Source organism: Quercus lobata, chromosome 6 (genome assembly GCF_001633185.2).
Source record: "Quercus lobata isolate SW786 chromosome 6, ValleyOak3.0 Primary Assembly, whole genome shotgun sequence".
In the NCBI taxonomy this organism is placed as follows: Eukaryota; Viridiplantae; Streptophyta; class Magnoliopsida; order Fagales; family Fagaceae; genus Quercus; species Quercus lobata.
The window spans coordinates 19,733,437-19,739,436 of record NC_044909.1 but is presented as its reverse complement, the minus strand read 5'-3'; positions in this window follow the sequence as shown (position 1 = coordinate 19,739,436).

Below are 6,000 nucleotides of genomic sequence, written 5' to 3'. Positions count from 1 at the left end.
ACCAACAATCTAATTTACACATGGAGGGCAGAGATGAAAGAAAAAGATAGTATAAAATAGAAGGGAAACCCTGATAGAAAGAGATCGAGAAATTAAGAGAAAAACACTATAGCAATCAAAAGTTGAACTTGTAATCGAGCTTAAGAAGAAATATATAAGAACCGATCTCCTCGGATTGTGCCAAGGACGATTTTCTTTAGATTAAACTAATCTATCTTTATTTTCTTGTCATCTGGATCCACTTTACTTGTTGTCTGACTCATTAAAGCCCAGTTTTCCAACTTACTCTCTACAAATTTATTGTATTAAGCTCTTTGGGCCTAAGTTCATCCATCCTTTGAGCTTGGGAGCCAAATTGTGTCCTTACAATTGTATTACACATAACGCATTTAAATTTTCTATTATAATTCTATCACTTTTATTGGACGGAAAATAACCATATGGACATATATGTGTGAGAAGGAATAAGTTATTATAATCGTCTTTTTTCTCTCATGATACCCACATGTTAATTGCCTAATCGAAGTAACAGTATTCTATCAAAATGATCAATTAGATAATTTTCAAATACCACAAAAGTTTAAAAGTCTTTTTTTTGTTTAACAAGGGGGTGTGTTTGACAATGACCCATAGTACAGGAGGTTTCTTTGCATTTAACCCTGTAAGATTTATTTAGTTTAGGCCTCAAAAGCCAAAACTATGAAGTACTAGAAATGCAACCTTTAAAAAAAAAAAAAATGAAAATGAAAGGACATCGGTGAGTTTGGATCCCACAATTTCGATAGCTTATTTTCTAAAAGATAGAAAAAATATAATTTAAATTTTTAAAAACAAGAAAATCTAATTTATTTTTTTATTTTGTAAAATGTAACATATATAAAAGTGGATTTAAGCAAAAAGCTAGTAGACAAAATTTTGCAACCAAATGAACATCATTGTGTATAATGATAACAATTACCCAATCTAAATCATCCCAACCCACTATAAAATCAGTTCGAGTAGCAGCCTAAGAGCATTCGTGCTCATCAAGCTAGTCACACTAGCCTAATGCTAAATTTCTTTTAGGCAAAAATACAAAACTGACTCTCTAACTTTCACATTTTTTCATTTTAGTCCTCTAACTTTCAGTTTTGCCAATTTAGTCCTTTAATGTAGGGCTTCATTACAACTCAATTAGTGGCTACCATTAGAACTCCTAAAACGACGTCGTTTTGCATTTTTTTTTTTAAATTTGGAATTAAAAGAAAATAAGAAAAATCTGGAAAAAAAAAAAAAAAAAAAAACATTAAGGGGAATGACGACATCGTTCTGCTTCCCCTGAATCAAAACAAAACAAAAAAGAACACCCAAATCCTTAACCGTGTAACTTTGGGGATAATGGATCAGTTTGAGAGAGAGAGAGAGAGACTGAGTTGAGGACTGAAATCACTAGTTTCTCTCCTCGTCATACCTCACTGCTCTACTCGCCATGTAAACTACCACCACCCTTGTTGCTCTACTCTGAGAGAGAGAGAGAGAGAGAGAGAGAGAGAGAGAGAGAGAGAGAGAGAGAGAGAGAGAGACCGAATAGGAAACTGAGTCTGTTTGATTCGGTTTGACTGTTCGAGATTGATTTGCAAAGATATTATGAATCGGTTTGATTGAATCGGTGATTGAGTTCTGATGAAGACCGATTTGCAGAGATTGAGACCGAGAATCCCTATATTGACTGAATCGATGATGGAGTTTTGAATCGGATTTGCATGTTCTTCTTTGTTTTGTTTTGATTCAGGGGAAGGGGAACGACGCCGTCATTCCCCCTTAATGTTTTCTTCTTCTTTTTTTAGATTTTTCATATTTTCTTTTAATTCTAAATTTAAAAAAAAAAAATGCAAAACGGCGTTGTTTCAGGAGTTCTAATGGCAGACACTAATTGAGTTGTAACGAAGCCCTACATTGACAAAAATTGAAAGTTAGAGGACTGAATTGACAAAACTGAAAGTTAGAAGACTGAAATGAAAAAAAAAAAGAAAAAAAAAGGTGAAAGTTAGAGGATCATTTTTGCATTTTTGTCTTTTTTTTTTTTTTAACTAAAGACCTGTTAAAAGCCCACTCATCGACTCAGTATTTTGTCCCAAATCCTTAACAAGGAACAGTGTGCTCAATACAAGTATTGAGCATTGTTCACTCAATACACCAAATAAAATCTATATTTTATTATTTTCTCTCACTCTCTCAACTCTCTCTCTCTCTCTCTCTCTCTCTCTCTCTCTCTCTCTCTCTCTCTCTCTCTCTCTCTCTAAACGCTTTGGTTCTCTCTTGCAATCTCACTCCATAAAAAGAAAGTATATTAAAGGGCAGTGATGATTATAGCTCTAATCTAGGTTGTGATTTGCGTTTAGATTAGGTCAAGATGTACTTTTTGGGCTTGGAATTTGATGTTTATGGTTTTTTTTGGGGGGGGCAATGAGTTTTATGCCATAATTTGTTGTGGTGGTGCTGAAGGTGGTAGCATTGAAACTGGTGGTTGTGCGAGTGGGTCTGCTATGGTGAATGAGTTTGAATCATTTGATATGTTGTGATTTGTGCGTTGGTGGATGGGAAACGACAATGGAGACTCAGAGTGGTAACCAAAAATGGATGGGTTCGATCAATAGATGGGTTTGGTTGTTGTCAATGGTGGTATTTGGAGACATGAAGTGGTAGTCGTGTGATGCCAATGGTGGTATTAGATTCTTGTTGGCAGCTAACTTAGGCTCACTATGATGGAGTGGTTCTTGTGTCAATAGTGTGAAGAAGGAACGTTTTTGGGTTGAGAGTCTTGAGACTTCAAAGGAAGGAAGAAAGAAAGAGGAAGAAAAAAAAAAACAATAGATAATAAAAAAAATAATATTTTTAAGATAAAATATTGAGTCTAGTGTATGAGCATTTGCAAATGAGTTTGTTAGAGCATTCTCATCAGGTCTGCCAAATGCTAAATATTTGGCATTTGGCACACCAAACACTACTATTCAAGCTTTATGAGGTGTTCTAAATATTCTAAAATTTTGTAACATGCTAAAGTACCGTCTCAAATATGAGACGATACGGATACAAATGCCAAACCAAAATACTAATTTTTTATTCAACCCTTTCTCTCTCCTCTCAATATTTAATTCAACATTTTCTCTCTCTTCTCACTGATTTGTCTCTCTCCAACCCATGTTCTCTCTCTCTCTTTCTTCTTCAGATCACCCTCCCTCACCCTCAAATCAACGGTACGGCAGCCTCACCGATCAAGCTGCCGATCACTGATCAAGCCGTTGCCCTCACCAATCAAGCCATCGCCATTGCTTCTCATTTGAAGACTCCATCACCACCAATCTAAAGACGTCATCGTTCTACGTCTCTGTCTAGCATTCTCATCGCCCTCTCGCCATCGCCGATCTCGCCACGCCGAGAGACAGAGACTGCCCAAGCTCGCCACTAATCACTGACCCACTTTGTGACGAAGAGGAACTCCAGTGTGAAGGACACGGTGGCCGGAAGTGAAAACTTCTTTCACTTCCGGCAGTGACGGCAACGAAGGCGGTTATGCTAATCTGATTGTCACTCTTGAAAGGTAACAAACACTGAAGGAGGAGAGAAAAAAAAATGTCTTGGTATATGTCTAGCTTAAACCCACCCAAAATGTCTCGGTGTATGTCCAATTCAATTTATGATTTTAGTGTAAATTGTAATTAATTTTATAATTGATTTGGTGGATTTGGGATGTGGGTTTATGCTGGTGGTGGATTTGGGATGTGGGTTAGTGTCAATCTCTCTGGTTGTGTTTTTTTTTTTTTTTGATGTGGCATTGGTGGATGTGGGTTTGTGCCGGTGGTGGCTGTCGGTGTTGTTGCGGCAGTGGTTATTGGTGGCCATTGTTGCGACAGTGGTGGTTGTGTCGTTGTTGTTGTTATTGACGATGAGGATGATAGGGAGTAATTAATATATTATTTTAATGTGTAGTAAATATTATTTTAATGTATAAAATTGAAGGATAAAACATTTGATAAATGAAATATTGTAAAATGATATGCTAAAATGATAAAGTAGGTTTTTAGTGTGTCAAAATGACATTTTTTATGAAAGAGCTGATGAGAATGCTCTTAAATAGTATTGTAGACTAAATTTGGCTAAATTTGTATAGAGGCTAGTGTGAATGCTCTAAGCAATGCCACCAAACAAATCCTCATTGCCAATAGGCCCTAAACTTGGCCACACACAAATCTAAAGGCACAAACCCACATGAAACTCATAATTCATCGTCGACAAAATGCCCAGGAAAGATCATATTGTCACCAATATATATGCACTAGACTAGATCATTAGGTTTTTTTTTTTTTTTTTTTTTTTTTTTTTTTTTTTCGAACATTAGTAATTTCACTATCATATAAAACAAATAAAAAGAGTGGGTCAACTGTGTGTGTGGTCGAAGAAAAATGAAAGAGAGGGGGAATGAAGCCCGCATGGAGAAATAGAAAATAGAAGAGTTTTTTTTTTTTTTTTTTGGTGAAAATAAGTAGTTGTTGATGCACAAAAAAATTGCTAGTAAGCCACTCGTCTGTCTAGAGGAGCCGAAGAACCAGCAAGGATGAACACATTTTCAGAAAGTGTAAGTTTGGGGATCAACCGACAAACCTCTAATGGTTAAGTTAATACCTCACAATAATCTCCAAGAGTTCCAAAAGTGTGAGAGTTTGGAAATTTTACTCATTCCTTAGAATGGAGGAGGCCTAGTGTTTATATAGTGGTTTAGAGCTAACCATGTTCCCATGATTTTAGCCTTTTCTCTTGCAGGGAGTGTAATGGAGGGAGTGATGTTAATGGTACCGAGATTCTCAAGGTACACTTCTCATATTCAAAGGATATAGGTTGATGGGAGGATCTTTTAGCATGGTGTGCAAGACTTTCCATATACATAAGCTTCGAATGGAGGATACATTTAAGGGATTAAGTGTCCTTGGATGTTTGACTTCGAGACTGTTGAACGACTAAGGTTAGTTGAGTCACCCACATGAGTTGACAAGTTAAAGTTAATCAGTAGGTTATTTTAGTAACCTTATCAGGTGAGTTCTTGGTGTCAGACAACTAGACCATGTCGAATGACTAGACCCTGTCAGATGACCAAACCCTATCGAATGACTAGAACTTGTTGAATAACCACAACCTATCAAGTGACCAAACCATGTCGAATGACTCTCTCATGCTAGTCATCTTGCCTTGTAGAAATATTCATTATCAATAATCATAAAGAAAAAAAGGGGAGCCTTAATCTGGCATATGATGAATGGGCATGTGAATGCATGGTAATGGTATTAAAGTAAGAAATAAAAGGGGAACTCTAATCTAGCATATGATGACAAACCAACATGTAAACAAAAAAGAAAAGACTCATAAGGCATAAAAAAGGAGCAAGACAAAGACATATTATGCATAATAAAAGAAGAGACAGAAACAGAAAATTAAAATTAGGGTTTCTGAGCAATGGCCTGCGTATGCATACAGGAGCCTATGTACGTAGATCAAACACCTACAGACACAGTATTTGACCAACGTACGCATGCATGATGCATGCGTGTGCAAGGTTGTTCAAAAACCCTAATCCAGAAACATAGAAAGCATACAAAGTAGACAGCTTAAAACAACAATTCTAACAACCTAACATGCTTAAAACATAAGGAAAATGCAAACCTAACATATTATAAGCAAAAACAAGGAAAAGAAACAAATTAAAACATAAACTAAAAGGTAGAAATGAAAGAAAATTTTAAAATGAATACCTCAAAGCAAAAAGCTTCTAGACTTGATTTTTTACCATTCCCCTCAGTCAAATCTATTCATAAGTCAATGAAAATGTAATTAGTAATCTTAAACTCAAAAGATCAAGGCCAAAAAATGCCCCAATCAAATAAAATTAACTTGAGGATATTTTGTGAAAAACTCCCTCTTTGATTCACTATTTCTAGTGAATCTTAGTTTTTCCCTTAAGATTTTCTG